Genomic DNA, 12,496 nt, shown 5'->3' with positions numbered 1-12,496 from the left:
GAGGGGAAAGGTTGAGTGACGTAGGCAGGGCCGCAGCACAGGCAGGAAGGGGCTGGCAAGCTCAGCTGCTACCTGCCAGCTACCCCTCTGCTTACATCAACCCGGTTTCCTGTGACCTCCACTCACTGGCCTTTTCCCACCTCTTAGGGCTGTTCCAAAATACATTTGCCTGGGTCAGGGGTTTGGCAGAGTGGTTAAGATGCTACCCGGGATGCCAGCCTTCCATTTTGAAGTGCCTGGGTTCAAGTCCAGGCTCTGCTTCCAATTCTAGTTTCCTGCTAATGCTTACTCTTGGAGGCAGCAGGTGACAGTTCAAGTCCTGATGCCTGCTACCCGTGTGGGAAACCCAGACTGAGTTCTTGGCTCCTGGCCTTGGCCTGGCCCAGCCGCAGCTATTACAAGCATTTGAGGAGTAAACCAACAGATGGAAGATTCTCTGTCTCTCTGCCTTTCAAGTATAAATACATAAATATAGTTTAATTTTAGAAAGACATTGGCTTATTCCTCTATATGATGGTTCTTCAATATTTTCCGGCTTTTGTTGTATTCTCGACACATCCTCAGTGAGTCTTGCCTTCTAGTTCGTGTGTGTGTGTGTGTGTGTGTGTACTGCTTTGAAGCTTTAAGTGGTCCTAGCCATTTTTCTGTTTTCCTCCGATTTATTTTTTATAGAAGGAACATTTCATATTCTGCATTTCCTCTGTGATATTGCTTTTTATTTTTTAAAAGATTTATTTATTTTTTACTTGAAAGTCAGAGTTACACAGAGAGAGGAGCGGCAGAGAGATAGAGAGATCCTCCATCCGATGGTTCACTCCCCAGTTGGCCACAACGGCCGGAACTGCACTGATCCCAAGCCAGGAGCCAGGAGCTTCCTCCGGGTCTCCCACGGGGGTGCAGGGGCCCAAGGACGTGGGCCATCCTCCACTGCTATCCCAGGCCACAGCAGAGAGCTGGATCGAAAGTGGAGCAGCCTGGACTTGAACTTGCGCCCATATGGGATGCTGGCACTTCATGCCAGGGCGTTAACCCACTGTGCCACAGCCCCTCTCTGAGATATTTCTGAACTTCCCCTCGATGGGGCAACATCGCATAGGAAAGTTCAGTAAAGGTGTGGTCTTATCGCCCCCTCTCCTCCCACAGTCACTCACAGATGACAGTAGGGGTAGAGACCTGGAACTGGAAGCACCAACCTGGACCCAACCAGTTCCAGGAGGAAGTCCAGTGTAAAAGCAGAGTGTGACGTGTAATGGACATGGGAACAAACATCAGTAATCTAACTCTCCCCAAAGGTTAAGAGACAAGATATTTAGGAGCAAGTGATACCCCAAGAACTCAGCAGACAATGGCCAGGGAAGTTTCTCAGCGAGTGGTCAAGCCTCAGGTCCAGGCTTCTCATCTTAAAGAGATTAGGATTCTGTGAAGGGCACAGGAACCAAGAACCAAGCCCAAGTCCTGGCTGTGGGCGAAGGACCCGCTCCAGGCTAGGTGGGGTATTGACCCCGTCTGGTTCTGAGTCCTGGGGCATCATTTTGAACAAGATTCTGGTTCCCACCTGCTCCCAAAGCCTCATCTCGGGCCCTCGGGCTGCAGGTAGGCTGGGCGCCTCCACACTCTCTGCCTCCTCTCCACTCTCTTCCTGGCTTCCGCTTTTCCTCCCTCCCTCCCTCCCTCTCTCCCCACCCCAACAATCCGGAATGAAAAGGCCTCCTCACTCTCCTTAGCTTCAGTCCATCTGGGCTTTCCTTCTTGAACTAGCTAACTGGATGCTCCCACACTTGAATCATCCAGCTTCTAGGAGCTTAAAACAAGATTCTCAGACTCCTTCGAGAAAGGCATTTTCATGTTCCGGGCACGGGAAGGAAGCGCGGTGGCGTGAGTATTTCTAAACTGGGAACAAGGTTTGTCATCAGCACAGCTGGGGCCAGGGGAAGAATGGGAAGAGCACCCAACAGCGCTCGAAGCTGCTGAGACCCGATGCTGGACCAGGGCTGCTTCCACCCCTCCTGCCAAAGGCCGGGCCTGACAGGGCCGTGTGCAGCACAGCTGAGCCTGCAGGGGCCGTGGGGAAGAGGGAGATGGCCACGGCTGGAAGACCGGGCGGGCCTCAGCAGCCACAGTCTTCAGGCCAACACGAGGCTCCGGCTGTTCCGAACTCCTCCGGATTGTGCTGACACGGCTTTTCCCCGCTGAGGTGGTGGAGCTGAGCACTCGGGAAACGTTCTGCAGAACCGATTTTTATAGTGAGCAGAAAGAGAATGCCGCTTGTTTCAGGTCCAAAAAAAAACCCAATAAAAACCAGGGAGATGGGGAAGCTCGGCGAAATGAGGATGGAAACAGTAATAGACTGAGTTCTATAGTAAGTAATTGGCAAAATAGTTGGAATTTCTTCACGTATATTGAAAAGTCTCATCTCACTGCTTGGAAGGTTCTCCTGCCTGGGAAACCTGTACTAGAAAGTGGCCAGGATTTCTCTGTGTGGCTTCAGTGTTTTAAAAGTCCACCATCTTAATGAGGCAAGGGTGACTCAGCGAGGCCACCAGGTCAGACGACAGCAAGAAGGACGGCAGAGATCTCGAGATATTTGGAGCCTGTCGAGACATTCCAGTAGGATTTTATGCAAATTTAATCAGCTCCCAAATCAAATCACAATTATTTAAACCATTATCAGCAGGCCAGAGTAACGCCAGGCATGTGTATTATTCTCACCAGTCCCCCCCGCCACGAGCCCCCCACCAACCCAGTGGCGATGAGGGAAAAATACGTGTATTTACTTTTATTATCTTGCATCCTGTGTGATGCCACCACCGCTAAGTGCATCCAGCACCTTTAACTAAAGCAACTAATTGCAAGCCACTTTCAATATCTCTTGTTTTTTAATTTAATGCCCTCGGAGAGATATAATTGGGCTGGAGGGAAGAATTTTCACTGAAGTCATGAATTTGCTATATAAATACAAACAAGAAAGAAAGCTAATACAGTAAGGGAATATGGGATTAATTTTGAAATTGTCTGATTAGTGGATTGCTGCCCATCGATAATTGCCTTATATTTTCCCAAGGCCCTGTCTTTATTGGAGTCTGGCACGGCATCTGCCTACGGCCTGTCAATCAGCCAGCGCAGCTGGGAGGGTGTGGAGAGACCACAATTGGAAGCCTGCTGGGGCGCCTTGTTAGACGAAGCAATATATCCCAGACGTGAAAACACTCCCCGCGCAGCTCGCCCGCTAACGTCTTGACACTCAATCTTCCTGCCTCGGAGCGGGGCCTCCATGGGACCAGGTCTGAGTTTTCAGAAGGAAAAGGAGAGAAAGTCCCCAATGCTGGCTTGCCAGTCTCTCCCAGGCCTGGGCTCTGCTGGAGTCGGAGGTCAGAGACACTGTCCCCCTCTCGGGGGCGGGGGCACCCAGAGATGCTGTTAAGAATTCGGCAACAACTGAAACTTTGAGAGCCACACCAGCATCATGCGGGGTGGATGCGAAAACTCGCTTCCTACATTAAAAATGAAGAAAGGTGATCGAAGGGTTACGGCGAGTGTGCAGATGGTGGCTTCCTATCGGAATCAATGCTGAAAATCTGGAATGTTCCTCCAGCTCCGAGAAGGTGTCCGTCCTCTCTCTCTGGGCTTGATGGTCTGAAGCCCTTAAAGAGTCCAGGTCAGGAGAGAGGAGGTGGCTCCCTGGGCAGAACCCACTGTAAACAGCTTTTCAAACCCACGTGGGTGTATATGCATCCACGCACACGCATGGAAACACACAAAAGCAAGTTGCAATGCGGCAAATGATGTTTACGTCATGTCCATTTGCAGAAATGCTTGTGTCGATCTTGCCAGCAATCAATCGAAATCTACACCACGGCTGGGCCTGTAAACACGCTTCACTCGGCAGACAGACAGACAGTAGTGATGGGGAGCTAAGATGGCTCAGAGCTCACGCTTGTTCTGCTTTGTCTGCTTGTCATCTACTGTTCTCCTCTCTGATTGGTAAACTGAGCATTTGCTTTAAGTTGGGACTTGGTTCTTGTGAGCAGGAACTGCAAGGAGACGGCAGCACCACTACAGCACCCCGATGGGTTCGTGGGCCACTGCAGGGCGACGTCCTCTGCAAATCCAGGTCCTCACTGTGTCCTGCGGCCAGGACCCACTTTGGTGCCGTCTCCATTCTGCACTGGGGACCTCTGGGTCTGCTCTTTGGCAGCGATGGCAGCCCGCCAGGCACAGGGCTGAGGTCTAAAGGACAGAGGCGGACGAGAGCCAGGCCTGCAAGAAGCAGTGGCAGCCCCCGCGACACTGAGTGAACTCCGTCCTCACTCACCACAGAGAAACCTGCCCGTTCCCTGTCCTTCGACTTTCCGTTGGGGTCCCGGCCCTGGGATTTGTCTCGCCTCTTTCGCTGTGTGTCTTCCATCCTGGGTGATCAGGGAGAACAGGATGCCTGGTTGCTGGTACGTGGGTGGCACTCCCCGCAGCGGGCCGAGTCCTCTCTGGATGTCCCAGTGTGTGCCTGCCCACCTCCCTCGCAGGCTGATCTCGTCTCCCTGGGGGTGGGGTGAGATGGTCCATGAGTGCGTGTTTTTCCCCCAGTCCTTGCCTGGTGCCTCCCTTCCGTCCCCGACCAGCCCAAACCTGTCTTCAAAGCCAGCCCTGATCTCCTGACTCCAACTGCTGGGATTGCTTTTAAGCTCTTGGAGGGCAGGGCCTCTGGATCTTCCAAGTGGCAGTTTGTGTTTCGCGAATGTTCACGGTATCTGTCAATAACGGGGACTCAATGGACACTTACATTCTGGTCACCGTACTTATTACGCACCCTTGAGCAATGTGCTCGCCTTTCCTGTGCCTCACCTGCTGCCTCTGTACAATGGGAAGCTGCCCGGTGGAGTCCTTGCAGGGAGGAGGTGACATTTGATGTGCAAAGCAGTGTTAGTTACTGGTACGGAGTAGGTAGTCGAAGAAATGCCACCCACCACTACTTTCCAGCTGCTCTCAAGAAATATAATGGGCCGGCGCCACTGCTCACTAGGCTAATCCTCCACCTGCGGTGCCGGCACACCGGGTTCTAGTCCCAATTGGGGCGCAGGATTCTGTCCCGGTTGCTCCTCTTCCAGGCCAGCTCTCTGCTGTGGCCTGGGAGTGCAGTGGAGGATGGCCCAAGTGCTTGGGCCCTGCAGCTGCATGGGAGACCAGGAGAAGCACCTGGCTCCTGGCTCCTGGCTTTGGATCAGCGCGGTGCGCTGGCCACAGCGCGCCAGCCGCGGCGGCCATTGGAGGTGAACCAACGGAAAAAGGAAGACCTTTCTCTGTGTGTCTCTCTCTCACTGTCCACTCTGCCTGTCAAAAAAAAAATAAAAAAGAAAAAGAAATTTTAAAAAAGAAATATAATGATGGCTACACAGTAACTATGTTCACTAAAATGCTACATTTTCAAAGCAGAATATAAGCTGACAGGTACACTAGTATGACAGTCTAAAAATATATTCTACAATTTTCAAACAACTTCCACATAGTCTAAGTGCCTACCAGTTACTCACGGCTCACCATGTCAGAGGTAATCGGCTGCTGGAGACTTTGACCCACAGAGAAAATGAGCTCTTGAAGATCACCATGTCGGGGTGCCACTCAGGACAGCAACGTCCTTTGTCTCCTAGGTGGCGTACCCCCTATTCCCAAATGCACAGCGTGACAGACAAAATTAAGGTCGTAAAATAGTTGTGCTCTCTAGAACCAGTCAACTCTGTCTCAGACCCAAAGTGGAAAGACAGGACTATAAAGTGGGCTTACAGATGTCCGGTTCTGGGTCCAGGCAGGAGGCCTGCTGGGGATCCTCTCCAGAGGAGGAGAGGAGGCTGTCAGTGCCTGGGCCAAGGACGAGATCCACGAGCTTCCCAAGGTCATCGTGCAGGGGCACATGTAGCCACCAGTCTCTCAGACTTGCTTCTGTCTGGGAGGCCAGGGAACCCAACAGAGGCTCCCACAGAAGTGCCAGTCCCGGGGGGTGGGGTGAGCTCGGGGATAGCTTTCCCTTCCTCCCACATTTGTAAGTGTTGGAGCGCCCATCTTACCATCCCCGCTCACGCTCCCTCTCCACTGAGTTCTCTGGCCCTAATGTCATTAGTGTGCAGACAACAGGACGTTCACAGCCGCAGACTGAGTCCTCCTCCTGAGCTTTGGATCCTTGTGAATCCAATAAGCATCCCAGAGTCCACACGTCTGAAACACACGTGCGATTCCTGTCCCAAAGCAGCTCCGCCTCCCTCTGCTCGTTCTCGGTCAAGAGCATCCCTGTTCAGCTGTGCGGACCAAACCCTCCGAGTCGCGTGGAGTTCTCCCTTTCTCTCTCACCCTACATGCAAGTTCTGTGGCTCCATCTTCACAGACACTGGGTGTGCCGGCTGCTCCCCACCTAGAGCGCTGTACCAGGTGTGAAGCCGGCTAACGCTGCCGCCCAGCTGCTCTTCTTGCTACCATCTTGCTCCCTGCTAGCCTGTTGCCCAGGCAGCAGTCACAGCGATGTCTAGACATCATAAATCAAATCATGTCAGACCACTACTCAGAATCCTTTAATGGTTTTCCCCGACACCTAGAGTAAGACCCCCAAACCCCATCTGTGGTCTACACCACCCTACCTCATGTGGCCCCATTTCCTCCCAACCCCTACTTACGCACTGGGCTCCAGCTACACTGACCTCTTCGCTGCCCCCTGAAACCAGCACACTCTTTGTGTAGTTCCCCACCTCATGCCACTCTAGCCTCCACCCAAGCACCACCTTCCAAAGAGGAGCGATCCCACCTAACTTTCCCTTCCCCCACATCCTCACCACTCTCTATCCCCTCTCCTTGCTCATTTTTTTAAAAGCAACTGCCTGAAATTTATTTTCTTGCCCGTTCTCATTGGTACCTCCTCCCTGTAGGATTCTTGGGAGTAGGAATTCTATGTCTCTTTTCCTCTGTTTTATGCCTGGGGGTTGAACTGTGTAAATAAGAGGCACTCAACAAATATTTGGTGATGGAGTACATTACTGACTGGGTCAATAAATAAATGCTAATTAGCCTCATTATCGTGTACACAGTAACTCTCTTGGAGTAATTAAAAAAAAACTTGGGACTGGTGCTGTAGTGTAGGGGGTAAAGCCGCTGCCTGCAGTGCCAGCGTCCCACATGGGCACCTGTTCAAGTCCCGGCTGCTCCACTTCCGATCCAGCTCTCTGCTATGGTCTGGGAAGGCAGTAGAAGATGGCCCACGTCCTTGGGCCCCTGAACCCACGTGGGAGACCCAGTGGAAGCTTCTGGCTTCAGATCAGCACAGCTCCAGCCATTGTGGCCAATTGGTGAATGAATGACCCAGTGGATGGAAGACCTTTCTCTCTCTTTCTGCCTCTCCTTCTCTCTGTGTGTGTAACTCTGTCTTTCAAATAAATAAATCTTAAAAAAAAAAAACACCTCTTCTTTGTGGGAGGAAAAAATAGGTCCCTTAAAGGGACAAAAACGAGGGTTGATAATGACAAGACAGCAGAGATTTTTATATAAAGAGATTATTGGCTTCTTTAGGAAAGCAAGACTCAGGTCTTCAACGTTGCAAAAGTGTGTCACAGAGGGTGTGGCTAGATCTCTTCACCTGGTTTTAATCCAGAAAGTTCTGTCCCCTCTTAACAGCTTCAAAACATTACTGCTTTCACTCCAGCTCCAATTTCTTGCAACAGAGCTGAGATCAGACTGGGACGTTGCAACAAGACCTCACCGCTGGTCCAGGGAAGCTGAAGCAAGCTGAAGCAAGGACTCGGCACACTCCTATGGTGAGTGAGGTCCCAGGCCTTGTGCAAGGGGCACAGAAAGGAAGGAGGAAAGAGCTCCAGGCCCGTCCTTCAACGAGGGCCGCTCTCTCTCGAGGTACAGGCTGGCAGCTTTGGAAAAGACAGGATAGGATTTGCGAGATAGAAGCGGTCTGAGAAACGCAGACAGGAACGTGTTTCCGCCTCCATTCATTTAGGTGCAGCTTTCTCCTGAGCCCTGCAAGATGGAATCCCAAGCCCAGGTTTTGCAAATGCACACTGTGCTTGGAGGTAGGAGTTCCAAGCAGGACGTCATGGCTGCAAAGCGGAGGTGTTTTGCAACACCTTGAATCTCCATTCCACCAGGGCCCACTGAACCGAGGTCCCCTCGTGCCAGAAGAACACCCTCTGTGTCTGCGCACCTCCCATTGTCTGTAAGAGTCACTACATGTGTGCTGGCTTATTGTCAAGCAAACGGTATCCACCTTGAGTCCCAAGATTCTCACAGCAAAGTGAGAGCTGGGGGGAAGGAGAGCTGTGGAGCAGGCTCCTTCAGCAAGGTGACTGATGATGTGATAAGAGGGCGCGGGCACCATACAGAATGCAAAACAGGAATCCCAAGGCAACCAGTTGCAGATAGAGAGCTAGGTAACTGATGGCATTCTGGGAACACCGTTTCCACTTACCCGCTTGGAACAGAACAATCTGTAGCACAAAAGGAGGCTAAAATTTGGCAGCGCTCACTGGGAGCCCCCGGGGAGGCATGAGTGGTGGGAATTCCTAAAAGAGATCCTAACTTAATCAATCACCTGGAGCCGGAGGCAAAAAGCTGCCCTCGGAAATAGATCAAAGGGGCTGTATTGGCCAAGGCGTGCACACACTGTATCAATCTCTGGCCCAGCCGTGTGAGGCTCCGGGCGTCACCTCACAAGCGTGCCCAGAGCAGCCTGGTTTTATTTGTGACTGTCCCAGAACGGCCTGAAACAATTGCAAAGCAAGGCCGATGGGACAGGGGCCATGGGGAGTAGGAGTGAGGACCAAATGAACATTCCTGAGATTGATTTCATTTCATTTCATTCCGGCAGAACCCACACTAAATCCATCCTCAGAGTGACAAACGGGTGGTGGGGGGGCCCTCTGAGAGCCGGAGAAGGGCTGGAGGCCAGAACAAAAGCCAGAGCTGGCTTGTGTCCAGCCAGAGGCCTGCCCCTTCGGCCTTCATCTGCTCCGACTCAGCACCCAGGAACCGAGGCCATTCCTGTCTCCCATCTCGGGTTCAAGGCTGTGGGCCCGGCAGCCGGCCTCAGCCCGCCTAGCTCTGCGAGTATAAGCAACGGTGTCAGTAGCATACACAGAGGGACTCACATACACCTTCCTATCCATTCTGGTTTCTCACTTCGTATCTTTCTTCACTTCATGCTCCTTCTTGCAAATATCTCCATGTTGACTATGGTCCCTCAAAGGAATTAAGCCCGAGTGCTCTGTCTGATCCGGGAATTAACTTCTGTGCTGTGCATCCAGATTGGCAGTATCATGTACCATCCTGGTGAGAAACAAGAAAAGAGTCATTCCAGTAGCTTTCTGTTTTCTGCAAGTTGGAGGAGCAGCCAGGTTAAGAAAGGCTGATGTTGGCCAGCGCCGCAGCTCACTAGGCTAATCCTCCACCTGCGGTGCCAGTACCCAGGGTTCTAGTCCCCGTTGGGGCACCGGTTCTGTCCCGGTTGCCCCTTCCAGTCCCGCTCTCTGCTGTGGCCCGGGAGTGCAGTGGAGGATGGCCCAAGTGCTTGAGCCCTGCACCCGCATGGGAGACCAGGAGAAGCACCTGGCTCCTGGCTTCAGATCAGCGCAGCGCGCCAGCCCTAGTGGCCATTTAGGGGGTGAGCCAACGGAAGGAAGACCTTTCTGTCTCTCTCTCTCTCTCTCTCGCTGCCTAACTCTACCTGTCCAAAAAAAAAAAAAAAGGCTGATGGTGTAGCGCACTGTCTTGGGGAACTGTAATTTAACCAGTCCTGAATGGAAGGACATTTAGGTCATCCCTTCCCTTCGTATTGCAAACACTGCTTTTCTGGCTGTTTCCATAACATAACTAGGTGAACTTTCTGGGTATATCTGAAGGGTGAATTCTTAGCCGTGGACATGTTCTGAGCTGGATTTTAAGCTCCTTCAGAATAGGAAAATGCTTTAGCCATTTTTCCTCGCTCCCTTCCCTTGCATAGTCAATATATAATAGTCATTCAATACTCGTTGACATGAATTAATGGAAAAGATACAAGCCATTTCCTGGCATGATCGGGTGATAAGCACAAAACACAACAGAACAAAATGGTTCATAACGAAGTGCTAAACGAAATGGTATGGACCTCGTAAAACTTCTGCAGGAATTCCAAATGGAAGGTGCTGCGTCTTTGATTTTTATCTTTCTTCCTACATCTGAATTTTATATTGCATTGCTAATAAACATCGTAGTCCAAGAGACTAATGATGGGTAGGTTGACTGCCATCTTACTCATGGCGCTAACAAACTGGAGAAAGAGCAAGACCCTGGTGAGAGCTGGTCCTGTCCCCGTGGTGGGAAGCATCTCGAATGCCACAGCCCGCGGATCTGAGAACGCGGTGTTCCAGGAAACTGACGGCTGGCTTAAGGTGCTAGTGAAAAACTTCTAGGAAAAAGGCTGCGATTTGGAATTTTCTATTTTTCTCTTAAGCCACTCAAGGAGTAACCAGAAATTTGTAAATCCATACTGCCTCGCAGATAGGAGAATTAGTCTTGGCTGTGGAATATGGGACTCCTGCTGTTGACTTCAGAGCCAGCCCTGTAGTTCCTTAAGATGACGCCATCACATTCTTACCATCCCAGCACAACATTGTGAGAATTTACTATCACTCCTTTACAAACAAGGGGAGGCGCAGAGAAGCGGAGAAAGTACTTGACATCCCAGGATTCCTAAATGGCAGAGCTGAGCTTGAATTTGGACCTGCCATTCTCCTTTCTTCCCTTTGCTCTTGGGAGTGGATTTTTCTTGATGCTTAAGCTTCAGGACCACCCTGTACCACAACTTCCAAGACTTCGGGAGGGACCCTCACATGGTGTTTATATGGTCATGTATTTTCATAACATTTGGACATGTGAGATATCGAATGGGAGAGAAAACCACTGCCTCTTTTCCTTCTGACTTTCTCCGTGACTCACTCCCTTTCGGTTGGATGGCCTTCAGTAGCTCAGGCACTTTTAGGATCTGGCTAAAAGAAAGTTGAGTTGTGGAATGTATTTAGTTTGAGGTTGCTGAACTATGTTTACATGATTCACAATCACTTCTATGTAGTGCTTTGTTATTGCTATCTCTCTCTGTGCAAAAACAAAATAAATAAATCTTTAATTTTATTAAAACTACAAATTCACAAGGTAACAAATAAAATATCTTTTAAAGAGAATGAAATCAAATAGTAAAGAGGGCCTAGAGAAAAGCTGGATGGTACTACAGGACTCACAGCCAAAAGCAGTCCTCCCCAACTCTCTGAGAGAGCTACCTTTCATTATTTTGGCAATGTGTTTTGATAGTCACCTCCACATTTTTAAACAATATCCTGATGCTTCATTTTTTAAATGAAAAAAAAAAACTGGCAGGTACATAAAATTTTCTTTAAATTATTTTAAAATAATTTGGTTTTCCACAGGAAAATATAGAAATTTGGCTTTGAATATTATAAATATTAAAGTAAGATTTATAATACTTTCTTGAGTTATCAGTGTTAGAAATTATCTTGATTTCTTATTTCAACAGATAGAGCTATAACTCATGACCCTATCCACTTCCTCATAACCCTTTCCCACATTTTAGAGATCCATTGTAACTTTTGGTTAAATGAATAGAAATTATATTTTATTATAGAAATACTAGTTTTACAAATGCTAAATTTAAAAAATTTATTAACAACAGCTGGACATATGTATGGGATACTGTGCAACATTCCAATACGTGTATCCAATATTACTGATCAAATCGAGGTGATCAATATTTCTTCTCTTTGACATTACTTTACAATTGGAGCCTTGGAGACCCTCTCCTCTAATTGCTCACAAAATACATAATAGATTATTGTGAACTGAAGTCACCCCGCCACGTGGTGTAGCACTAAGAACTTACTCCTGCCATCTAAGTCTGACTTGGCACCTGTTACCACCTTCTCTCTGTCCCCACAATAGCCACCCCCCCCCACCCCCAGCCTCTCGGAGTTACTACACTGCATTCAGACTGAGTTTCCAGCATCCACACACGAGGGAGAACATATGGTCTTTATCTTTCTGTACCTGGCTTATTGTATTTAACACCATCGTCATTGGTATTTTGATGAACTCTATAGGATTGATTTGGGGAATATGGACATTTTAATATCGATTCTTCCAATCTGTGAACATGAAATGCTTTTCCACTATCTTATGTCCTCCACAATTTCTTTCATCAGTATTTCATAATTTGTAGAGTTCTTTCAGTTCTTTGGTTAAATCTCCTCCTAATTTCTTTTGCAGCTATCGTGAGTGGGTTTGCTTTCTTGATTTCCCTTTCAGTTATATCATTGGTGTATAAAAATGCTACATGGTTTTGTGTGTTAATTCTGCATCCTGCAACTTTACTGTATTTGTTTATTAGTTGTAACAACTTTTTTGGTAGTGTGTTTAGATTCTTCATGTATAAAATAACGTCACCTGCAAACATGGATATTTTCACTTCCTC

This window comes from Oryctolagus cuniculus, chromosome 2, assembly GCF_051225735.1.
Source record: "Oryctolagus cuniculus isolate XC-2025 breed Fujian yellow rabbit chromosome 2, ASM5122573v1, whole genome shotgun sequence".
NCBI lineage: Eukaryota > Metazoa > Chordata > Mammalia > Lagomorpha > Leporidae > Oryctolagus > Oryctolagus cuniculus.
This window is presented reverse-complemented; position numbering follows the sequence as displayed.